General features: G+C 43.7%; 1 protein-coding gene across 2 annotated transcripts in view; it reads left to right on the top strand.

Annotated features, from left to right (window-relative positions):
- DOK2 (docking protein 2) overlaps nt 1-24,714 on the top strand; it is a 116,124-nt gene that overhangs the window by 60,193 nt on the left and 31,217 nt on the right. The gene's annotated exons all lie outside the window — the stretch shown is intronic.

Genomic DNA, 24,714 nt, shown 5'->3' with positions numbered 1-24,714 from the left:
CAATAGAAATCAGAGAGTAACATGGAAGTGGGTGGATGGCAAAGCAGCGCTTAAATGTGAATGACGTCAAGAAATCTGCATGTAAAAACAATGGGCCCTATCACATAGAGTGAGCATTGTGAGAGCTAAGTTAAGATACAGTCTCTTCCCCAGTTTTGAGTTGGTTGTTGTCTTCAATAGTACAAAAGCTGCAGCAGTGCTATTTTAGTTCCTTAGATAGTGGTACATGATTGGATATTACAGGAACATTCCAGGCATGGGTCCCTTTTGACTGGAAATTGAGCATAATATGTCAAAGTATCTAAAGTAAGCAACACACCATGATACAAAACTATATTGTAAGCAACATAACACACAGAGTTAAAACATAACATAGCATATCACAACAAAACAATAAAAATAGGGCACAATAATCACAGTTCAACACAAGGAAATCACATTGCAATAGTGCAGCACAAAAAACAGTGCCACTAAACTCAACATAACACATCACCACTATAACAATATTCCACCCAGAAAATGTGCACAGACATTCACATTTAACCACTTCCAGAATCTTGTTTTCATAACACTGTGGTGAAAGGTGCTTGGGGCAAGCACTGCCTTAATTTACCACCAAGGACTTGAAGTGGACACCTCATCGCTCGTGTTGGTTGCTGCTGCTGGCCCTTGCAGCTGTTACTTGACTCTACAACTTGCGGTACCCGCGGGTCCCGCTGCGCTGCTCCTCCCTAAGGGACACCTGGACTGTGTTTGTGGGCGAATTGTTTGCTAGCTGGGCTGCGAGCGCTTGGGGTCCGGACTTCGTTTCCCAGAAGTCCCGGTTCCCCGCGCCTCCCGTCACCTGGCCGCTCTCCCTGCTAGCCCCGCCCCGCCGCCACATTAGAAAAGGTGCTTGGAAGCTGCTTTTTCATTGGGACACCTCATCGCTCGTGTTGGTTGCTGCTGCTGGCCCTTGCAGCTGTTACTTGACTCTACAACTTGTGGTACCCGCTCCGCGGGTCCCGCTGCGCTGCTCCTCCCTAAGGGACACCTGGACTGTGTTTGTGGGTGAATTGTTTGCTAGCTGGGCTGCGAGCGCTCTGGTCCGGACTTCATTTCCCAGAAGTCCCGGTTCCCCGCGCCTCCCGTCACCTGGCCACTCTCCCTGCTAGCCTCGCCCCGCCTCCACTCCTACAGGCCACGTATTTAAGTAAAGTGTAAACCCCGCGGCGCGGGAGCGTGCGGGAGCGTCCCGGGAGAAGCCCGGGACAAGGGCGGGACCGTCTGTGGCCGTCCGGGGCCGAAGGAGGCCGGGCTGGGCCACCCCCTTGACATTTGGACATCGGGTCAGTGGTATCGTACCCTAACATTGTACACAGCCATTTACCTTCTTACACTAACGTAAGTTGTGCAATACATGCTTTGTATCATATGAACGCGTTTATTGGGAATTGTAATTTACATCTCTTAAGGACTTCCCCATACCTAAGATGTCCTCATCGGATTTGAACCCTTTACCTAACAGTGTAGGAGTATCTATTCTTGGTCCATTGGATAAATATTTTGCTAGAGTTAAAAGTGAGGTTGATAGAGAGATCACGCTGGCAGAGAGGCGCGCCGAGCGCCGCTTCTCTGTTGAACTTCTTAAAAAACAACCACTCCCTGCTTTTCAAAAGGTTGACACATGTACTTTATCAGACTTAGCTACACATAAAGAAACTGATGCTGATTTTTTCAGCACTGAAAATATACCACTAATATTTCAAGAGACCCAATCAGCTCCAGACGCTATTATAGCTCTTTCTGATTCTAATACTATTGAGTCAACTCAAATATCTAATTCTCTAATTGACCTTAGCACACCTCTACCTATTGATGTGGTTCCCCTTCACAATATAAACGTACCTTCTCCTGTGTTTACACCTTTAGCTTTAGACTCACAATCGATTATTGTATCTGATAAAAAGTCCAAAAAACCTCTTACTAGGAGAACTAATAGCTCTTTTCGCTCCCCGCCGAGGAAGAAGAGAAGAAAGGGAGGAGTGAAAAAGTTGGATAGATTTCTCCCCATGGCTACTAGCAACATGTTCTCCCCACACAAGACAATTAAAGATGCAGGGAAGGCAGATTCTATAGGGCATCCAACTGTTACTTCAAAACTTGCACCTAACTATAAAGGGCTTTTAGAGGATATTGAACGCATCCTAAAAGCACAAATACTACCTCTAATTGAAAGAGTCAAAAGGTCTGGGGGAGAAAACGGATCAGATCCTGCCAGAAAAATAGACTCCCCAACCCAACACGACGAAGAGTTTGTACAAACATAAGTCCTGTGGTATTTTGAATCACCGTGGCAGATAGTTGTTTACAGAAATACAGATAACAGGGATAATTAGTGCCTCTTACCCTTGCAGAACCACCGATAAACCGGGAGTTCCAAGCAAGACCAAAGGTCATTTTAAGTGCAAATATTTTCACATGCAGAACAGATGCAACTGTAAGGTCCCATTCTAAAACGTATGTCCCCCTGATTTTTATAGGCACCCAACTAACAAGCACTAAAGCCCTGAAGAAAAGCCTGCTGAACCAGACACAGGCTTGGAAACGCGTCGGCTTGTTCATTCTTTGTTTGTTCACTTCAACATATGAACATTTAATGCGCTAAGGGTTACTAATTGTATGTTTTGAATTCCCAAACAAATATTTGAGAAAAAGGCATGCCCTGGCATCACAAGTCCCCAAATACATTCAAGTCATACAGTAAGGGTCTGGCAGTAAATATTGTTAGTAGGGTTCAATTTCAATTCGTTGTACAGTATATGTAATTAATTGTAAACATGTACATCAATGTATAGTTTTGTCTTCAAATTGTTTGTTTAAATGTTATTTGTATAAATCTGTATATAAAAATTAGTTTCTGGTGTTTGACAAAATAACCTCTCGGACTATTACACTGGTTGATCCAAGTGACGCAACTTGTAACCACGGTATAAACAAAATATAACACCCACGAAATTTTAAAAAACGTAGGATGTAATCTGCTCAAAATAAAATAAGCAGCAGAAACAAAAAGCGACTGGGTTCTTCTTTTTTGATACACATGATTACGTTGTCCTACCCAGCGCCAATTTGGACACTACCTCCCCTTTCTTCTAACCTTCTGCAGCTAAACAGCATTCCAAATACCCACCTAGGTAACAACCGGATACAACCTCAACCAACAACACACCAGCTGCTAAAAAATCAAATGAATTAGTGGGCTTTAAAACTGCCACAGTCACTGATAAAATAGACAAAGAAAAAGCCCATATAAGTGTACCAAAAAGAGGCCAAAACACAAAGGATTTCCCTAGAAAGGCTACCAATATAACTACAACTAAACCTAGTACTGTAGTAGACTTACCCCCGGAATCCTTAAACTATGTCATTATTCTTACAGGTGTTCCGGCAATGTCAGTTGGAAATATAGAATATAATTTTAGTCTTAAAAACAAAGTCATCCATGGGCTGCGTAAGAATAGACCACTCCCCCCGCACCTAAATGGAGACATAGTTTCAGTGAGACGATGCAACTGGGTAGGCTCACGACCCAAGGATATTGAAGGGGACGTGATAATAGTCAATTTCAAAGACCATAGACTGGTCACGTATATCAGTGACTGGTTTCCCGGGAGATGCGAGGGAGGCATCTCAACGCGGAACCTGAGTTTCTTCTACCCAGAAGCTCTGATGACGCCCCTAAACAATCCGCTAACGTTATCTAAGAACCACCCCCCAATGAAGCATAGATCTGATGTACCATATAGAACTAATACAACCCGGAATCAGGCTGTACATAGATATTACAGCGAGCATGATACCCCTTTTCATCAACCCATGTCCACCAAGCATCCTTCTTTGATGCATAGACCTGATCCAATATATGGACGGAATTTTACCCCGAACCCGGCTGCCCAAAGATACCACAGTAAGAATGATAACTCTTTTTTCCAACCCTTGTACCCAAATCCACAACAACCTTTGGCTGATAATAATCATCTTTACACTAATAATCCCAGGGACTACTGGGACATACCACTATCCAATCTATTCTATCCCCCGGGAGAGGAATATCTAGGGTGGATTCCAAGTAATAATATTCCCCTAAGAAACCGTTTTGATCCACTAGTGGGAATGGAGGGGTTAGATTGACCATCAGTCAGCCAAAGGGAAAATGTATTCCTTAGAGGAGAGTTGGATTTGAAGTCGAGGGAGAATGAGGGTGTAAAATGGAGGGATACCTCTGTGGAAGATGTCTCAGCCTGTGAAGCACAGATTATTAATCCATTAGAGTCAGAGGTTCCTATTACTTCAGAATGTGAGCCGAATTTATCTGCTTTAGGACAAGTTTTGGCAACTCGACCAGAACTTGTGGGAGACAATTTGGGGGAACCAAGGCTGCGCCTAATCTCATGGAATATCGCAGGTCTTGCAGGTAGATTAGAGGATGAGGCCTGGTTGGATTATGTGGGCGGTCATGATATCCTATGTTTTCAGGAGACATGGAGCCGATCGGCCCAGGACATAGATGGCTTTCAACCGTTTAATGTTCTGGCGGTGCCATCACCAGCAGGGAGGGCAAGGGGCGGGATAATGACAGCAATTTCCCTTAAATTGAACAATTTGGTAACTTCTAAGATAGTGGATACTCCATGGTATCAATTGCTTTTGTTAGAAAATCTGTTCCCTGAGCCGCTGTTACTGATCAATTGGTACCACAATGTTTTTGATGATAATGAGATATCCATAATTATGAGCCTGGAGGAAGTAATATGTAAGGCACGTAGTGACCGGCCTCTATTATTCGTCATTTGGGTTGGTGACTTCAACTGTTCGCTGTGTAAATTTGGTGGCTCAAATGTGTGTGGTTTGGAGGATCTAAATGAACAACCCCTGATACACTTTAAGCATACACCACAGGGGAATGCACTAAATAACATCATTGTTCTAAATGATCTATGCATAGTGGAGCCTTGGGTTGCCCCTAATTTATCACCAATACCAACCTTTCAGGGGACTAGAGGTTCGATGAGTGTCATTGATTTTGCCATTGTGTCTAGTAGCTACTTCCATTATGTTGACAAGCTTGAGGTAATTGCAAATGCTGCAAGTGATCACAACCCCCTAATGTTATCTTTGTGTTGTCCTGTTATCACAAAACATCCAGTTTGGGAGCAACCCATAAAATACAACAGGAACCAAGGTGTCATTTTGAAGTGGGGGAAAATAGATGCTGTAGGTTTAGAGGCAGAGATCTTAAACACCCATAGCTCTGAATTTGAGTCATGTTTAGCGCCAACATCCGACCCTGAAAAGGTCATTAGGAATTTTGAAATCTTATGTGGGCATGTGGCCGAGCAACTTATGAGACCAATTGGGAAAAACAACCCAAAGGTTTTTAGATGGTTAGATGCCGTGTGCTCTGCGTTGCACAAATCCCTAAAAATGGCACTACAACAAAAACCAAGGAATAAAGAGTTGGTCAGAACGACTAGAATGGCCTATAAAGAGGCTATTAGAAAAAGAAAGCAGGAGCTAAAAAACCTTGCCTGGGAAGACCTAGAGAAGGCCTCTTAGGCTTTTTTGGGAAGTAGTGAATCGTCCCCTTTTTATGAGCGATAGTAAAGATAATATAGTGATGCAGATTACTGGTGAATCGTGGGAAGGCCATTTTGGAAAAATCTTTAACCCAAATGCAATATCACCTCTGGGCTTGCTGGATGACACTGGGGAGTTGGTGGTTTCATCCACAGCTTTTTCTCTAAGCTCCTCGCTTACATTGCAAGAGGTGGAGGAGGCCTTGAGGAAAGGCATACTATTAAAAGCTCCTGGTCCGGATGCTGTGCCTCTGGACTTTTTTAGGCATAATATTGATGTATGGGCACCATTGTTGCTGAATGTGTTTAGGGCAGTTGTTATTGGCCGTATCCCTGCATCATGGAAGGAAGCAGTGGTCGTTCCGATTTTTAAGAAGGGTGATAGGTGTGATCCCCGATGCTATCGCCCTATATCATTAATTGATGCATCATGCAAATTATTGGGAAGGGTTATCCTGGCTAGATTGGAAACATGGGCAGATTCTGTGGGACTTATTGTGAACTCCCAATACAGATTCAGAAGAGGAAAGGGGACGGTCGAACAGTGTCTGAACTTGGCACTAATTATTGGCAAGTACATGAAGGCAAAGAATTCCTCCATCCACCTTGCCTTCATGGACTTGTCAAGTGCTTTTGACACTGTTTGTAGAAGCAAGCTGTGGCAAATGATGGATGACATGGGCTTTGAGGAACCTCTGGTTACATTGCTCCGTAGATTGCATTCAGCAACAACTGTGGCTATAAGGTTCGGTCCAGGGGGGGAAAAAACAAAATCTATTCCCTCAACCGAGGGTGTGCGACAAGGTTGCATTTTAGCGCCTTTTTTGTTCTTAGTATATACAAACGGCCTGGAGAAGTATTTGTTATATCACTGCTGTGATATTCCAAAGGTAAACAGTAAGAGTATTCCCATGCTTTCTTATGCCGACGACACTGTACTAATGACCCTTACAGGAAATAGTATGCAGATCTGTCTTGATGCCTTTAATACCTTCATGCTGGACCTGGACCTGAAGGTAAATTTTGCAAAATCTTTTGCAATGGTCTGTGGTCCAAAAGGGTCAAAATCCAGGAAGCTCATGGTAAATGATTTTACCATTGAAAAGGTAGATAACTTTAATTACCTGGGAAATCTTTTTTATAACAAACTGAGCTGGGCCCCATTAATGAAGGCTCGAGCTCAGAGTGCCAGTCGTTCCATAGAGGGCCTGTTTCGTTTTTGTGGTAAGCTGGGTCAAAAACCGGTGGCACACCTAAAAACCCTGTATAGATCTAAATGTCTATCTGTGGCCACTTATGGGGCAGGGGTATGGGGGATTGAAAGCCCTGCCACGATACAGGTCATGGAAAACAAATTTTTAAAACGCGTATTGTCAATTCCATCGGGTACATCAAATAGTTTCTGCCATGACGAAATGGGAATGAGTTATGTGACTGATACCATTCGTCTCTCGCCTTTATTACTATGGGGTAAAATATGGCTATCTGAGGACCTCCAGCTTTCTAGAGATATTCTCCTAGACTGTAAGAGTCTTGACAATGCAAAGCAGATTCCTTGGTTGTCATATGTCAGTGATATGTTGCATAAAATAGGTTTGGGTCATGTTTATGACAACCCTGAAAATATCCACGGAGACATTAAAGCCCAAATTAAAACAAGTTACCGGAAATCCTTGAACACACTATGTCCGGTCAGGCCAACAGTTTGTGTGGATAAACTACAGCACCAGTTTTATTTAACTTTTATAACCCATGAACAATGGCGGTTTTATCTCACAAGGTTTAGGCTAAACATTCTTCACTTTCTTTTTGCCTTTCCAAAACAAGGGGGTTGGTGTGAGAGGCTGCCCCCTTGCCCATGCAATAACAGAGTTAGTCAGAACACCATACATGTTGTCCTCTTTTGTTCTTTATATCAGGAACCAAGGTTTAGATTTATTAAGCCTATCCTGAAGGGGCGGCAACCATGTAATTATAAAGAAGGTTTTGATTACTTATTATCGCTATCATCTCCTGGAGTATGTTCCGCCATGTTAAATTTTATACGAGTGTCACTGCAGATTAGGAAACGGTATGGCTAATTTGGCCTTAGACTAATATATTGCTGTGGGAACCTGTATTTACTTGTTGTTGTATGAGGGTCACTTAATTATAACTATTGTATGTAATAATACTCGTTGACTTAGGGCGATTAGTATGAGCCCTACTGTTTGTATGCCTTTATTTTGACAAATGATCTGTGGAATGTATCAGTTTATGTTTTAATTTTTAATGTGTAAATTATAGATGGTTGTTTTAAAATTGTAATCATGGTTTTTTTTAAATGTATACTTTTATGATTCTTTGTTTGAATCGAATAAAGTTTTGAACCGACTTGAAGTGGAGTGGGAAGCGTGCAGCTGGGACTGTTGCTTGTGGATGTCTCTGCACCCCTCGGCTGGCAGAGGTAGACCCAGTCCTTGCTATTGACGTCTAAATGGCAGTCAGTGCGTCGCAGATGGGGTCTGGCCTACCGAGAATCCTGGACGGATGGTTCAATGTTTCGTTTGTTATTGTGTTTTGACGGGTTTGTTAGATTTGAATTGCTGCACTTTGTCCTTCATTGCATCCAGAGACAGGGAGGAGGGGACAGGCTTCTGTCACCTCACACACTTGGGTGAGGGAAGGCACAAATGGTCATACATGAACCCCGATGTTATGTTTTGGAATGCTTGGGGTCTTGAGGATGATACTAAGCATTACTGAGTCCATTACCTCCTGCGATGCACAAAGACACACATGGCTTGTCTGCAGGAAACGCACCCTGTGGCTGATGAGGTAGTGAAACGCAAAAAATGGATGGGACAGCTCTTTTCAGCCACATAATCTTCTTACACCTGAGGGGTGGCATTATGGTTGGCTCCAGGAGTGTCTTTTCAACATACATACATTGTGGCAAATGTGGAGGGCTACTATGTGCTAGTGCAGGGTACCTTAAATGGGTAGCCCTCTACTATTCTGAATACCTATGCCCCAACACAGACGATGAGCATTGTTTGGTTGAGATGCAGGATCTACTCCAGGGCAGTAATGACTTTCCTATATGCTGTGTGTGTGTGGGGGGGGGGGGTTGGCATTAATAGCATTGTAGATGGTAGTGTTGATCACCACCCACCCTGCTTGGAGTTGCAGCCCCGTACGAGTAAATCACTTATGTAGGTCATGCACAATTTGAGTTTGCCAGATAGCTGGAGGGCACTGCACCCTCAAAAACATGAATACACTTGCCACTCTTTAACACACAATACTGACAGCTGGTTAGGTTGCATGCTTGTTACCGGATTTCCAAACCAACCCTCGAAGTAGGCGGTGCACCTGGGGAGCTGGGTAGGTGTCTCGGTGACCATGCCCGACAGTACTACGTTTTCTATGGCGGGGTGAGGTGATGAGGGGGACAAACTGGTGCTGCCCCCTGGCATCCTCATGGATAGTGCATATCTGGAAACATTGGCTCAGGCCTTGACAGGCTACCTAGAGCACAATTGGGACTCTGTGACATGTAGGGCCACTGAGTGGAGGCCATGAAGGCAGTGGTACGGGGGCATGTATTGGGTCTACCATTGGAAGGCGCAGGCAAATAGAGGCAGATGTGATGTTTCAGGAAAAACTGTGTGAAAGGATTGATGCATGAAAGGATGGGTGGATGAGTGTGTGAGAGGATGGGTCTCTGAGTGGGTGAAGGATTGTGTAGATGTTTGAGTGAGAGAATGTGTGGCTGGGTGGGTGGATGAGTGAGCGAAGGTACGTGCAGATGGGTGGATGAAAGGATGGCAGAGTAAATGGAAATCTTCGAGGGATGGCTGGCAGACTAACTGGAAATCTGAGAGGATGGATGGATGGGTGGATGAAAGGATGTCACAGGAAATAGAAATATGAGAGGATGGATGGATGGGAAAGAAAATGAAAGTCTGAGTGGATGGAAGATTGATGGATGGATGAATGGATGGATGGACAAAAGGAACAATTGATGGCTGAAAGGCTTTATTGATAGATGAGTAAATCAAATCATGGGTGGATGGATGGATGGATGGATGCATGCATAGATGATGGATGTGTAAAAGGTGAATGAGGGATGAAAGAATGGATTGGTGACAGACTGGTTGCTATCAGTAGGTAGATCAAGGGTCAAGGGTGAAATGATGATGGATAAATGCTTGAATGGATGTGACAAGGGAGCTCTTCTATGTCGATTCATACTCACCTGCTTGGTGCTATCGAAGCTTTGGTTCAAAGTAGGGGGTATTTTAATTTTCTGGCTACTCCCTTGACTGCACTGGGTCTAGAACCTGGCACCTCTTGGGCCTTTTTTTGTAACTCTAGTTTCCTTGATGAGTGACTCTTAAAAGATGTATTCATCTACTGGCCGAAAAACATTTCTGTGATCATGCCTTGGGGCCACCAATCCCCATAATTGTTCAGATAGCCTGTGCAGTTTTAGATTGGGTCGACCTTTGATAAAACACAACAAAAATGGAGCAGTCTGTCTTAAAATCTCAGGGCCTGATTCATAAAGGTAAACTTACACTTTTGTGTAAGTTCACGATTGTTTGCTATTCACAAAGGGATTTACGAGTAATATCTAATAGCAAACTGCCAGAAGCTTAAACTGCCGCAAATGAGAGACCTATTGCATTCCAAATGCTTTAAGGCATCGCTGAGTTGCCCCCTTCTGTCTCCAATGGCCCATGAAGAGATCCCCGTTTGCTACGAGTTAAATAAACAAGCCGATGGTTACAACTATGCACGAGAGACCCTCCTGCCCTCCTGCAGTAAGAGAAACTCATTAAAGAAAATAGTGCTTACAGACTAAAGAAGACGTACCATGTAACAACCAAAGTAAAAAGGCCAGTCCTCATGGCAGGTTACAAAGGAAGACAGGGCGGTACTAAGGAGGGACTAACAAGCCTAATAATTAATTGTAAGCCAGCAATTTACGAAGGACAATGACACACACCAATGACAAATATGGGCGGAGAGTGGAGGGGTCTTCAAGTACATACTCCAATACAACATGGCTTGCAGAGCAGCACATTTTCTGCCCAGGTTCTACCTTAAAATTAGAAGCTATATCAAACAAGGGGAAAATAAAATACTCAAATTGAGCGAGCTCTGTGTTGAGGAAATTGCACCCTCATTTGATTCATTTAAATGCTTTTGTGATATAAATGCAAACCTTTTTCCCTCTTCTATCCCTCAGCTATCCTACTCAATCCAAATAACTGACTAATATCCACCACTCAAATTACTTTCATATTTCGCTATACTATTTCACCACTAATCCTTATGGGTTCCCGAGTAGTAGCTTACTACTCGCCAAAAAAGTGCTTCAACACCCCATCAGGGGTAACAAGCGCTATATAAATGCAAACCTTTTTCCCTCTTCTATCCCTCTGCTATCCTTCTGAATCCAAATAACTGACTAACATATCCACCACTCAAATTACTTTCATATTTCACTATACTAATTTAACACTAATCCTTTATGGATTCCGGAGTAGCGTGCTACTCGCCTGAAAAGCATTTTGACGCCTTGTCAGCGGTAGTAAGCGATATATAGAATGCAATTACACTACAATACATTACAATACATTGATGCGATCCAGCCCTACAATGAGAACACTGGACCTGTATGGGATGACACTAAGTTCTTTTGTGATGCCTTTGATACCAAATGTATTGGCTGCAATGAGAATGTTAAACCCTGATGTAACGCAATTAAATCCTTTTATGGCATGGCTAATCAAATAGTTGATCGAATAAATGTCAAGATGCATTCCTACTGTGAGAACATTGACCGATAATGTGATCCTATTAATTCCTTTAGTGATGTAATTGATCCTTGATGGAACCCAGCTCTACTAAGAGAACATTGAATCATGATGTGATGCAATGGATCCCTTTTATGATGTCATTGAAGTCTATTTAATGCGCCCTCGCCCTGCTGTGGTAACACTGAGTCATTTCCAGGTATCGTTGTGCCCCATTACGATATCAATGTTCCCTAACATGGCGTCATTAGGCGCTTCATAGTCACTGAGCTCGCCTGCGATGTGTTTGGACTCTATTTGGTCTTAGGTGAATCTTCAAACTCATTTGGAAATAAAAGGAATATGTGGCTTCCAAACACAGGAGTCGCCATCACTCTGGTTTGAATATTCACGGGTAATTCAGATCAATATTCATTCTTGTATTTGTGCAAAATGAAGAACTAGACACAAAATCAATGCACGCGCCTTAGAATCATGTAAAAAGAGGGCCTGGCATGGCTTTCAATTGGACTGTGTAAAATCATATGACGTCTTCATCCAATTGGTCAATTATCTCTGATTCTTTTGCATTAATCAGAGTGGGTGAAACAGACTGACAGGGCTGGTAGTACAGCAAGACAATTCAGGAAGCCATCTTGGTTGCCGTCATTAAGGAGCCTTGGTATCATTTTCAAAAGCAATAAATATTGTCCCGTGATGGGTTTATATCAGATGCATTAAGTTCATATGTTCACGGTAAAACTGCAGCCACTCAATCCCAAATTTCAATGGCCTTCGCTATAAGCCAGTGGGCTCAGCGAGCAATTACTCTCAGGTTACTCCAAGAAGGACTTATCAGTTGTAATATAAACCGTGTTTCTTGTTGTATTGTTTGTTACAATGTGTGGAGCACAATCTTTTGCTTTTAATGTGGCAAAGGAGTCTGGGAGTGCACCTCTAAGTCGGAATATGTTCCATAGCTGCTTGCAAACCAGAATGACATAAACTAAATTAAAACTAGAGAGGCGATCAGAGGGGAAATGGAAAAAGTCAGTAGCCACAAACAGCGCCCTGTCCTTCCTGCCTAACACTATCACACCACAAGGTTGCTATTACCGGCCACTTTTGACTCGCAGCTGCTCGGGCCTTCACGCCTGCCTTCCTGTACCGAGGAACTGAGAGATCTTATCAGGACGATGAGATAAGTGTCAGGGCTAGCAGTACTTTTTTTTTTTTTTTTTAGTTTTCTATGGCGCGAACTTGACCCGAAGGTATCAGAGAGCGCTTAACATGAGCGCCAGTTACGATACCGACGGACATGTTCATTTGTGTTAGGCACGGGAAAGTTAAGGGGCATATTACCAAGCTATAGCGATAATTATAGCTAAGCTTGGTTAGCGGCCGAAATTATATCGCCGAGCTTAGCATTCTTACAGTAAACCCTACTGACTAAGGGTGGGAACAGGGCCGGCTTTAACACTGGTGACGCCCTGTGCGACAATGTTAGCGCCCCCCCAATGACCACCTCTGCCGCGGTTTCCTTCTCAAGCACCCTTTAACAGTGCCCCTCAAGTCTCCATAACCACTGTCTCTCAGATTCATTTAGTTTTATAGCACCGCTCATACCAGTGTAAGGCGTCAGAGCACTTTACATCACACACACATTGCCCAGAGACAATCAAAAGTGTGTAAATCAGTGTGTAGGAAATGTTACATCAGACAGGACTACAAGGTGTAGTGTAGGAGTGACATGTCATTGATACTGGTAAGCAATATAGTTTAAACGTCCTTATTCTGGAAAAGCACAAATTCTGAATTCGAAACATAACGTTGCCAGGGGTTCTCTTTAATAATAAGAATTGTTTTCTACCCAAATGAACCCTTTTGGCAGGATTAGGATAACGAAAGACTGGGCAAAAACATATAGATCTAACATATACCTTGCAGTTTGCATGCAGCTCTTTGATGACAGTTAATAGCTCAATGTTCTATATTAGGATTTTGACTTATAAACGACAAGTAACAAAAGCAGATCTCTTACAGAAGTAGTAACCCACTGACCTATTTACATTATATGCACTTTGTTATCTACCTCAGGTGAGGCCTACTACACCTCCTTCTTCAGTACAGTTCTTTCAACCTGCTCAAGTATCTTTGCCACAGTTGTCACCAACACCGCCTCAATCCATTTCACCACAATCACTTGAAAGGGTGATAATCAGGAAGAGGGACGATTACCAAACACCCCTCAGTGTTCAGACCCTGAATGGGATCCGTATGTGGCTACCACCATGGATGACACCACTCTTCCAGGAGTGAATTCTCCAGCATATGGCATAGTTGGTTTTCATCGCCTCATCGAAAGGGCTTCAAAAAGGTTTGATTTACAGGGGCAACAAAAAAACATGATTGCTTTCTATATTATTTCAAATAACCTGCTAGAACGACGGTCAAACCAACCCATATGATAGATCATATTTGGGAGGAAGTTCTTAAGATTATGAAAACACCGGCGACAACTGCGGCTGTGATTCCACAATTGGATAGAATATATAAAGCGCCAGATAATGCCCCAATATGTCTACTTGGCCACTCTTGAGCAGATTTTGTTGTTACACATGCCACTCTAAGACTGTCCAGAAAACCAACAGCATCATGTGCTGCTCCTCTAGCTAGAGAAAGTAGAAAGCTCCACAACATTGGAAAACGTTTTTCTGCCACTGCTGCAACCTCTATACGAACATTAAATGCTCTGGCAATTCTAGCAAGATATGATATGATATATTTATTTATTTCTAAGATGTATAGTGCACACAGCTACCCTGAGGGGTTTCCCAGCACAAGGTAGCAGCAGATAGGCATTCCCGGGACCGGACATTAAAAAAGCCATTTTCAGGTTTTTACGAAAGGTGAATAGAGAGTTGCAGTTCCTGGGATTGGTCCACAGAGAGTTCTACACTTTAGGACCTAGATAAGCAAAAGAGCAGCCCTTCATGTGGGTGTGATGAAATCTAGATATAGAAACACGCGCTTGGCTAGAAGATCTCAGTGTAAGAGTGAGCGAGTAAGGAGTACCCATCTCCTGAATGTATCAAGGTGCTAAGCCATGTTTAGCTTTAAAGAAATACGCTGCACTTAGATACCCTCAGCCAGTGCAGTGGAGTGAAGCAGTGGAGTGACCGATGCTTTCCGAGGTAAACGAAAGAGCACCCGAGCCGCAGCATTTTTAACCATCTGTAAACGAAGTATTGAGGTTTTATTAGCCCCCAAGTACAGCACATTGCCATAGTTCAGTCTGGATATGATCAAAACCTGAATACCAGTTCTTTGAGCTGCTAAGGAAATTAACCACAGATTTTTTTGAACCATTTGAGGGTTGAGAAGCAACGTGTTATCTGTGGTCTCAGTGAGAAATATTGATTTGTATAGAACAGTAATCACCCAAGAGGGTATCCAGGCGCTTGAGCAGGTGTTTAGGTTTGTGGTCCCCAAGTTAAATATATGAAGAAAGCAAACACAAGGAGATGATGGGTGGAGTGCGGAAACTTTTTAGACACTCACCCCTAATCACAGATTTGGGTTGAATCCATCATGGTTCTTTAGCTCACTTTGTCACCCCTGTTCAGACCCAGCCATATGCAAATCAGTCTTGACCCTTTTCGTCATGGAAACAGTCCAACCTGAACTGCCAAGCCAGGTCTTCTCTGGACCGGAAACACGCATCCTGGGACAGGTTTTTACGTAACACCCCTCATCATCTAAGCTAGCTTGAACCCAATTGAAAAGTGAGCAAGGGACCCATGTCTGGGCATACCCTGCCAACTTACGGCAAACAAAGAAAACACAAGGAGATGATGCAAGGATCGCTGAAACCTTTCAGACACTAACCCCCTATTCACAGATCTGGGTTGAATCCATCATCGTTCTTTAGCTCACTTCGTGACCCCATTTCAGACCCAGCCATAAGCAACTCTGTTTTGAACCTGTCCCTCATGGGACAGTCCAGACCGAACTGCCAAGCCACGTCTTCTCTGGACCGGAAACCAGCATCCTGGGACCGGTTTCAGGGTAACACCCCTCATCAGCCGTGCTAGCTAGAATTCAGTGGCAAAGGGAGCAAGGTCCCCATGTCTGGGCATACCCAGCCAACTTAGGGCGAACACAGCGAACACTAGGAGATGATGGACGGAGCCCTAAGTTGGCATATAAGAAAAGAGGAGGGGGCTCTGATGTGTTGAGGGAGGCTGTTCCATGTCTTTGGTGCGATGTAGGAGAATGAGCAACCTCCAGTTTTGCTTCTGTGGATGCAGGAAATGTGTTTGAGTGAGATGGAGGTATGTAGGAGAGTAGGGTCTGCTTTCCTATTGTCACCCCACTTTTTGCTTTTTGCTTCACTGGTTTTCGACTTAGATGTGGCTGTGGGCCTGCTAATCAGACCCACAGCCCTGCTGTTCTCTCTCTAAATTCACACCATGTACTTTAGGTACATCACCAATTGGGAATTGGGTCACTCTTGTGAGTCCCTGTACAGTGTACCTTAGGTAGCCAGGGCATAGGTGCATCCAAGGCCTACCAGGGGCTGCAGCATATCTTTTGCCACCCCTGGGTGGCCATCCAGCACTGAAACAACCCTGCTGCAAGTGATCGATGATGCGCTGCATATTCTCGATTCAGGGGCATCGTGCCTTCTGATTCTTCTTGACCTCTCTACAGCTTTTGACACTGTTAATCACAACACCCTCCTTAACATTCTTCAACAGAGAATGGGCGTGGAAGGCACTGTACTCAAATGGTTTGCCTCTTTCCTCACAGGCAGATCCCAAATGATCAAGATTGCAAATAGTCTCTCGTCTCCACTGTTGTTTGGACAAGGCGTCCCTCAAGGTTCTATCCTTGCTCCCACTCTGTTCAATCTCTATCTGGAACCATTAGGGAACCTTCTAAGCAAATCTGGAATCCTCTACCATCTCTATGCGGATGACACCCAAATCTACCTCAAGGTGTCTTCCCCTCATGATCTCTCACTACTCAGCTCTACTCTCAACACTATTCACAACTGGATGCTAGTTCACCTACTCATTCTCAATCCCTCCAAAACGGAATTCCTCCTCATATCTAGTTCTCTCTCTCCGCCTCCTGTTCAAGCCTGGATGGATCAATCAAATCTACTCAACAGTAAGCCCATCAGTGTGGATTGCGCTAAATCCTTAGGTGTCATACTTGACAAAAGACTCAACCTCATCTCACACATCAACTCCATCGCCAAGAGCGCACGTTATCAACTGCGACTTTTATGGGGGATTCGTCGGTTCTTCCCGGAGAATGACCTAAAAACCTTGGTCCAATCGCTAGTTCTCTCTAGACTTGAATATTGTAATTCTCTTCTGACTGGCCTTCCCAAATCTCACCTTTCCCCCCTCAAATCCGTCCTCGATTCAGCAGCTCGCTATATTTCAGGGTCCAAACGAAGTGACCACATCACTCCTATCCTGTCTTCTCTCCGATGGCTTCCCATTGAGGCTAGAGCTATCTACAAAACAGTGTACATCACCCACAAAGCTCTGCACTCTTCCTCCCCTTGCTATCTGGCGAATAAACTCAAACTGTCTGGAGGCTCAAGACCTTCTCGGAATGCGGAAAAGTTCCTTCTTGAACCCCCCTCCTTCAAAAGAGAAAAACTGTTGGCACAATCGTTCTCAGGTAATGCGGTGAGAACCTGGAACTCGCTTCCTCCTCCGCTCCTTGCCATCACCTCCATCCAGATCTTCAAAGCGGACCTCAAATCTCTTTTATTCCAAAGACACTTTCAGAACTAATTCCCTCCTTCTCAGACCCTGCCAGGAAGTTCTTTAGTCATTGTAAATTTGTCACATATGTTTATATTTTTGCTCATACATCCTGTGCTTGCTGTGTTTGAAATTGTGTTCCTTTTGCCTGCGTTGTTTTGATTCTATGGCCTGCTATTGTTCGCCAGGAAGTTCTTTAGTCATTGTAAAATTTGTCATATTTATTCTTACTTTTGCTTATACAGTCTGTTCATGCTATTTTTGTTTGCTCTATTCCTGCAACAGTTCTCTCATGTAACGTAACGGGTTCTATTGTACAGTGCTCTGACACCTTCGGGTAAAGTCTGCGCTTTATAAAAATGCATTAAATAAATAAAAATAAATAAAATAAATACATATCTAACCTTATATATAGGCACATATGCACCTATAAGTCACTCCTATGGCAGGCCTTAACAATCCTGAAGGCAGAGTGCTTGGTTTTATGTCAGATGAGGCCTAGCATGAGCTGAGCCTGTCTGTAGCTTTTGGAATCATGTCCTTATAGCTGTTCTATGATATAGCCATACCATATACTCTTAAGTGCATTATAATCCTCGCGGTTGAATGCTAACTTTGGTTTGGCTTTATCAAAACATGTCGTGTAAGGTGTCATACGCTTTGGAATACTACCCCCTCGACAGTTCTTGTGATGGGGGTAGCATTCCACCCTTCTAGAGGGAGAAGACATGTTGCTCATACTAATCCCGGTTAAAGTTAACCAGAGCCTCAGCATCACAAAATGGATGCTGCTGCCACAGACACAAATCTGACCTCCTGCTGCTGGGAGTCCTTCCAGCGAGGGAGGATTGGACAATAGGTTTCCTGTCTTGGGAGGTGCTAGCACCACCCCAGACAGGCCATAGTGTATTGGAGCAGGGAGGGCTGAATGAAATGAGACACTGCCTGGGGCACACAAGGTGTCCCATGCATAGTCCAGTTCAAACCGGTCCTGGGGCACTCCAGCCCCGGCTCTGGCACGAAACTGGACAAAGGCAAAGGGGTGTAACCACCCCCTTCCTATATAGGTAGGAGCTGAGTCCCAAGACTTTAGATTGTATCCTGACTGAAACTTGAAACTAAAATAGCTGGCTTCACATGCCCTCTTGAGTTAGTTTAGCCTAAGACTGCTTTGTCCATGCTACCACTAGGATAGCTGGTCTATAAGGTTGACTTTACAACCATCACCATAAGGGTTGTTTGGACAGATACAGGGTGCCCACTAGAATAGTGGACATCACATATCAGGCAAACTTCTCACAAGGTAGAGCGTAGGTGTCTGGTGGGTTGGTGAAAGTGTATGCGGTTGTTCAGGTATTCTGGTCCTGTGCTTTGTATGTGTGCGTGAGAAGTTTGAATTGGCTTTGATTGTGAATGGGGAGTCAGTGAACTTCCTGAGGTGTGGTGTGATGTCGGTGTGGCGTGAGAGGTCGAGTATGAGCTTTAGAAAAGTGTTCTAGATGGTCTGTAGTCTGTGTAGGAGTTGTTTGGTGATTCTGGCGTAGAGAGTGTTGCCGTAGTTCAGCAAGCTGGTGATGAGTGCATGCTTGATGGTCCATCTGGTGTTCTGAGGCAACCATTTTTAAGAGTTTTTGCAGCATGCATAGAATTTGGAAGCAGGAGATGCATACTGTGTTGACTTGAGCTGTCATGTTGAGATTGTTGTCTAAGATGACCCCTAGATTTCCTTCGGGGTCTGTGGGTGTTGGTCCTAAACTGACGGCCACCACATGGGGTCTCATGGAGGTCTGTTGCCGAAGACCAGTAATTCCGTCTTATTGAAGTGGAGTTGCAGACAGTTGGTTTGCATCCAGTCTGCTACCATGGTCATGCAGTTGGTGAAGTTGGTTCTGGCGATGGTTGTTTTAACCATCAGGGAGGGTGTGAGTTGGGTGTTATCAGTGTAAGAGATGACAGTGATGTCTTGTGATCGCATGATGTTGGCGAGCGGTGTCGTGTATATTTTGAAATGGGTGGGGCTGAGGAACCAGCCCTGTGGAACTCTGCATATCAATTTCTTGGTCTCTGATGTGAAGGGCAGCAGCCTGACCTTTGGGATCTTCCTGCGAAGGAATAGATCCATTTGAGAGTGGATACTTGTATTCCAATCTCATGTAGTCTTTTGATGAGGGTGTTAAGGCAGGCAGTGTTGAAGGCCACAGAGAGGTCAATCAGAATGAGGGCCACTGTTTCCCCTCATTCCAGGATGATTTGAATGTCATTGGTAGCCACAATGAGTGCTGTTTCAGTGCTGTGGTTCTTTCTGAATCCTGATAAGTGTTGTTTATAAGATGGTGAAGTTCAGGGTGGGTTGTGAGATGTGTGTTGATGGCCTTCTTAATCACTTGGCTGGATAGGGAAGCAGGAAGATGGGTTAGATGTTGCTCAGTTGATTTTAGTCTGCTGCGGGATTCTTGAGGAGGGTGTTGATTTCTGCAAGTTTTCATTCATCCAGGAAACTGGCGGACGTGATGGAGATGTTGATGATGTGGGTTAGGGTTGTGCTGATTGGTGATGCTCCCAGGTTGTAGATGAGGTGGGGGCATGGGTCCGTTGACGCCCCCGAGTGGATGATCTGCATGACTGCTTCTGTGTCGTTTCTGAAGAGGATTGTCCATTCAGTCAGGTGGCCATCTTGTTGGTGGTGGATATGCTAGCGACAACATTTCTGGGGTTGAGTTGGTGTGACAAGTTGCAGCAGATGTTTGCAATTTTGCTGTAGAAGAAGTTGGAAAGTTGGATAGGGCGTCACAGAGTTGTTTGGAGGCAGCGATGTTGGTGTCAGTGCCTGAGGGTGAAATCCTTAAAGATTGAGAAGATCTAATTGCAGCTGTTGGAGCTCCTTTTGATGTGGTCTCCTAGTGCTTTTTTCTTGGTGTCTCTTATTTGCTGGTGATAGCATCTGAGTGCAGCCTTGTAGGTAGTTCTGTTGGTGGTGTTACAACTGACTCTCCAGTTCTCTTATCGCTGTTTACAGTGCCATTTGGTGTCTCAAAGGTGTTCTGTGTACCAGCTGGCCTGCTTGTATGATCTACTGAAAGATTCCAAACCTGGAGAACTTCAGGTACAGGTAAGTAACTTTTTTCTTCCTGCTGAAGTAACATATTCCCGGGCAAGGTGGAGACAAGTAGCTTTCTTACAGTGACATATGCCGGCCAAGGCCGGTAACACAGCATCTGAAGAGGGAGAATTATATATTGCTCTTACATTGACCCCTGCTGGTAGGTGCTACTCGTGCTAATGAAGTACCAGACAGTCCCTGAGAGGAAGAGATGAGCATTCCTCTAATGGTGGCACCTGGTGGCCAGGGCTGGGAATGCTAGGATGAAGCTTAGTTTTGAAACATACAGCTTAGTTAAAGATAATGCTACTTTCTGCGTATTTAACCACTGATAGTCCAGATCACTGGAATTATGTAGCAATGGAGGATCGCTTTATACAGTATTATACTAAAACGGCACATATTCTTAGGATTTTTTTCTGTAACAATTATTGATGTTCTCTTTCATGGAAGCACAAGAATACAGTTTTATTATCATTGTTCTTTTTGATTCCAGGAGTATAATTGTTTGTGTAAAATATATACAAAATGGTGACTAGCTGAAAATGAATCACCATGAGTAACCTAAAAGGGAATCAACTTCTATCCTGCAAATACCAGTTATAGTTTAAAATCTTTTTTTCAGTTTTATTTTACATTGTGGTAATAACATGTGGCATGTGGAAACAACTCTTTCCATTAAGAAACAACACTGCAGACCACTGCTGTAGGTATTTATAATGTATGCTTCTCACAAAGAGGCACTTTAAGTATCGAAACATCACACATGCAAAGAGATAGAACATGCTTGAAATTTTTATAAATTCTGTCTGTCAACATTAAGATAAGCTGCTTCTTTAAGAACAGTGTCTGTGAAACATGTGAGGCTTTCATCCCATTGTCAGTGATGGAAACGAGGATTTAAATGACTAATGAAACAAAAGAATTTCATGACAACGAACGTATCATTCTTTCTGCCATGCTTCAATTACCCTTATGCAAGGCTAATATTTCTTATTGTATATATATTCTAATCCTGGTTCATCAATGGGAATGGTTAACAGGACTTGATCAAAATTTTCATCTCTTTAAATAACAGCATATGACAGTCATCAGCTGAAAAGTGATCATTTACCTTTATAAAGTTGTAGTGCAGTGCTGCACTCCACATGTATAGTTCATGCATTTTGCTCTTCACGGTATACATGTTTTCTGTTGAAATCTGAAAATGATGTAAGGAGATTTTGGGTGTGCTCAATGCAGCAAATCCATATTTCTGAGTAAAATGCTCCCATGGCAAAATCACATAATTTCAGAGGTCCTTTAGGTAGTAGTCTTTTCCACATTTTGAGTGGGCAATGCTACCCACTTCACATGTCTAATACAGCCTTATAGCCCGCTGTAGCGGTCTAATCCTGCCATTAAAGGCACGCTTCAGCGTTAAAGGCCAAAGCCGGAGGCGAGGACCTTTAACAAGGGAGCGGGACTTTACTGCCGGTATAGCCCAGCTAAGGAGAGCTATGAGGCTATTAGGACATTCTGCAACTAGAGGGCAGAATATTCTAACAAATAAAACAAAGGCCTCACGTAGCCCGAGGGGAGTGAAATCTCCTCAGACTCCGTGAGGAATTTGGTCACAGCAATAACGGTAAACGGCAACATTAGAATGTGGGAGCACCGGGCTTTTACCGGCCATTAGAAACCTGGAGCACTCCATTGTTTTCAATGGATCTCCCAACATTCCAATGTTTTAATAAGATGCTTTCTAAGGTATGAACTGTTTCCACATACAAAGACAATGGTATTCCAAGGGTCCACATAGCCAATAGCATATATTTCGATCTTCCATAAATATGATAGCATGAATAGCCAATTTCACCAATTTATCATGTGTTGGCTGTGAAAGGAAGACCCCGAATGATCTAAATACTAGAATACTAGGCCACAGCTAGGTTGTCTCCTATTCAACTGCATGTGACGGTGGGATTGTGGGTTGATCTGGCTGTCTGAGGTTTATCCCTTATGCTGGAGGCAATGGAGTGGCACAGCCACTGGACAGCTCTTGAGGAGCAGCAGCATAGGGTAACTATTTTGTCCTGATTTGTACATTGTACATGTGTCCACAGCAGAGCCATATGCAAGTTCCCTAACCTGATCCACAAATGTATCGATGAACCGTATACACCAACCTAGTGCAGTAGATCACATTGTACACATCATCATGTTCCATCTGTCATCACTTTGTAATGATGCTACAACTTTGTGCTTCATCCCCATTGTCCTTGTTGACAGTCACCCTTAAGTTTCATCTGCTTCAGGGCAAACCCCAACAGTCTGAGCCCTACCCCACTTGGACTACAAAATAACCTGAATCCCTTTGGGCTCTTTCTAAGTGTCATTGTATGTTTGCCATGCACAGGACCACATGATAAGTCTTCTTTCTTCTTGACCATGGTGTATGTCTTCCACAATCTGCTTTACTTTATACTGTATTTTATGAGCCATTTGCGGCATTTCTATTGAAGATGCTTCCAAATGAATAAATACAATAAAGGTTACTCCTTTTCAGGTGCAGGGCATGAGGTGCCCCTCAGTGACTTGTGCCTCTTATCGACAATGAAGATCATGGCTGCTCGAGGGTGGTGGTCTGGTCCACTAGTGATAGGTCAGACTGCGGTTCTTCTCAAGCCTTGACTCAAGGAAGCATCTGTGCTCATGACTGCACATGCCCACCTCCAAACCCACTGGGCAAACAATGTGTCAAGACTTAATTTTGATCATTAGACTCTGTGGTAATGAAGGACTTCGGAGTTTCAGAACCGGCTTTGATTCTTTCTTGCTGGGAAGGGGTGGAACCAAGTACAACTAGAACTTTTCACACTTGTGCTGCTTGGAAGTAGGTCACAGACTATTTTGGTGTAGAATATGTTCACAGAGACATACTGGGAGGCTAACATGGGGATCAGACTGGCTGGCGCCTCTCAGTACAAGGAAAATGTGTTACTTGCATAGAGCCGGCCAGCACCCAAGGTTGGCATCTAGTACAGGTGCTCCATGTTTTTAGTATGGGACTACCCTAAAATCTTTGTCAGATGCGGCAGTCCAACAGGTTTAATTGAAGTAACTCATGACTACAATTCAAAGAACCCATTAATTTGTGGACTTAAATCCCAGACCTGGAACAGGGTGAACTTCCCTCAAATCTTTGCAGATGCGGCAGTCCAACAGGGTTAATTGTAGTCTCTCATGACTACAAGTCAAAGAGCACATTAATGTGTGGACTTAAAACCCAGACAAGGACCAGGGTGGCCTGGCGACATGGAGAAGGGTAATAAACCCAGGGCAATGAGCCTGATTGCCTCCTATATTTGGAGCTCGCATACCCTCGAGGTTGACCCCAGACACCAAGCTTGTCCTCTTGTGTTATTTTTCCAAGAAGAGTCGCCTCAAATCCGAAATATCTGTAAGCCTTTGAAGGAGGGGGGTTTAGCTGAAATGCAGAGGTACCGTGCACCACAGGGACCACATTATGTCCCTTTTGAGTTGTAATTTGTAGCTCTGTCCTGACACTCAAAGTGATTGCGTGGCCTAACCTACTACCTAGCAGAAACACGTGGAACTGAAAAGCTCCTTATGATGCACACTGGGACAGCAGGCACCCAGTATGTTGTTGCGCGAGCTGGAGTTTTATCATTTAGACATTAACATCTTTATTAAGAGCCTCTTCTGGACCTTTATTCTCCTAATGCAGCATCCCTGTGCATTGCCCCTCAGTCCAAATCTGACAGTAGTAATTTTGAAGAGAAAACATGTCAGAACCTTTAGTCTTGTGTCAATGTTTTCAAACTGCACCAGTACAAACATATCTGCAAATTAATAAGTTTGCCATTCTTACTCCACATCTCCTGCGAAATGCCACACAAAAGCTATGGCCTCTGGCAGCCTTTTGCTATCAGGGGAGTTTTGCGGGGATACCAACAGACAAACTAAGACAAACTAAGTCTGACTGTCAGTCCTCAAAACTGTAGGAAATTTAGAAAAATGCCATTTCGTGTCGACTGGTGATGCTAATACCTGACCAGCTGTTTCTAGTATATTTTCAGACATGTTTGGTGTTGGTTCTATAGTTCTAAATCATTGAATACTTATTACTAGAGTTAATTTTTATTTTTTATTTATTTAGAAGTTTTCTATAGCGCTAACAAGACCCGAAGGTAGCAGAGCGCTTTACAGTAACAGGCGTGACAGGGTGAACAACAAGACATGTAACAAGTAGAGGCAGTCCAATATTGGGGGAGGGAAAGTGCGTAACAGTGGGACTTTTGGTGTAAGGATACATAGCTAACACATAGTTCAGTGGGAGATCCTGGTTATCTGGGACCTAGGGAGCGGAAGAGGAACAAGGATTTGAGTTGGTTCTTGAATTCCGCATAGGACGGTAGAGT

Source organism: Lissotriton helveticus, chromosome 11 (genome assembly GCF_964261635.1).
Source record: "Lissotriton helveticus chromosome 11, aLisHel1.1, whole genome shotgun sequence".
Taxonomy (NCBI): Eukaryota; Metazoa; Chordata; class Amphibia; order Caudata; family Salamandridae; genus Lissotriton; species Lissotriton helveticus.
The sequence above is the reverse complement of the archived record's forward strand: the minus strand, read 5'-3'. Positions and strand labels throughout refer to the sequence as shown.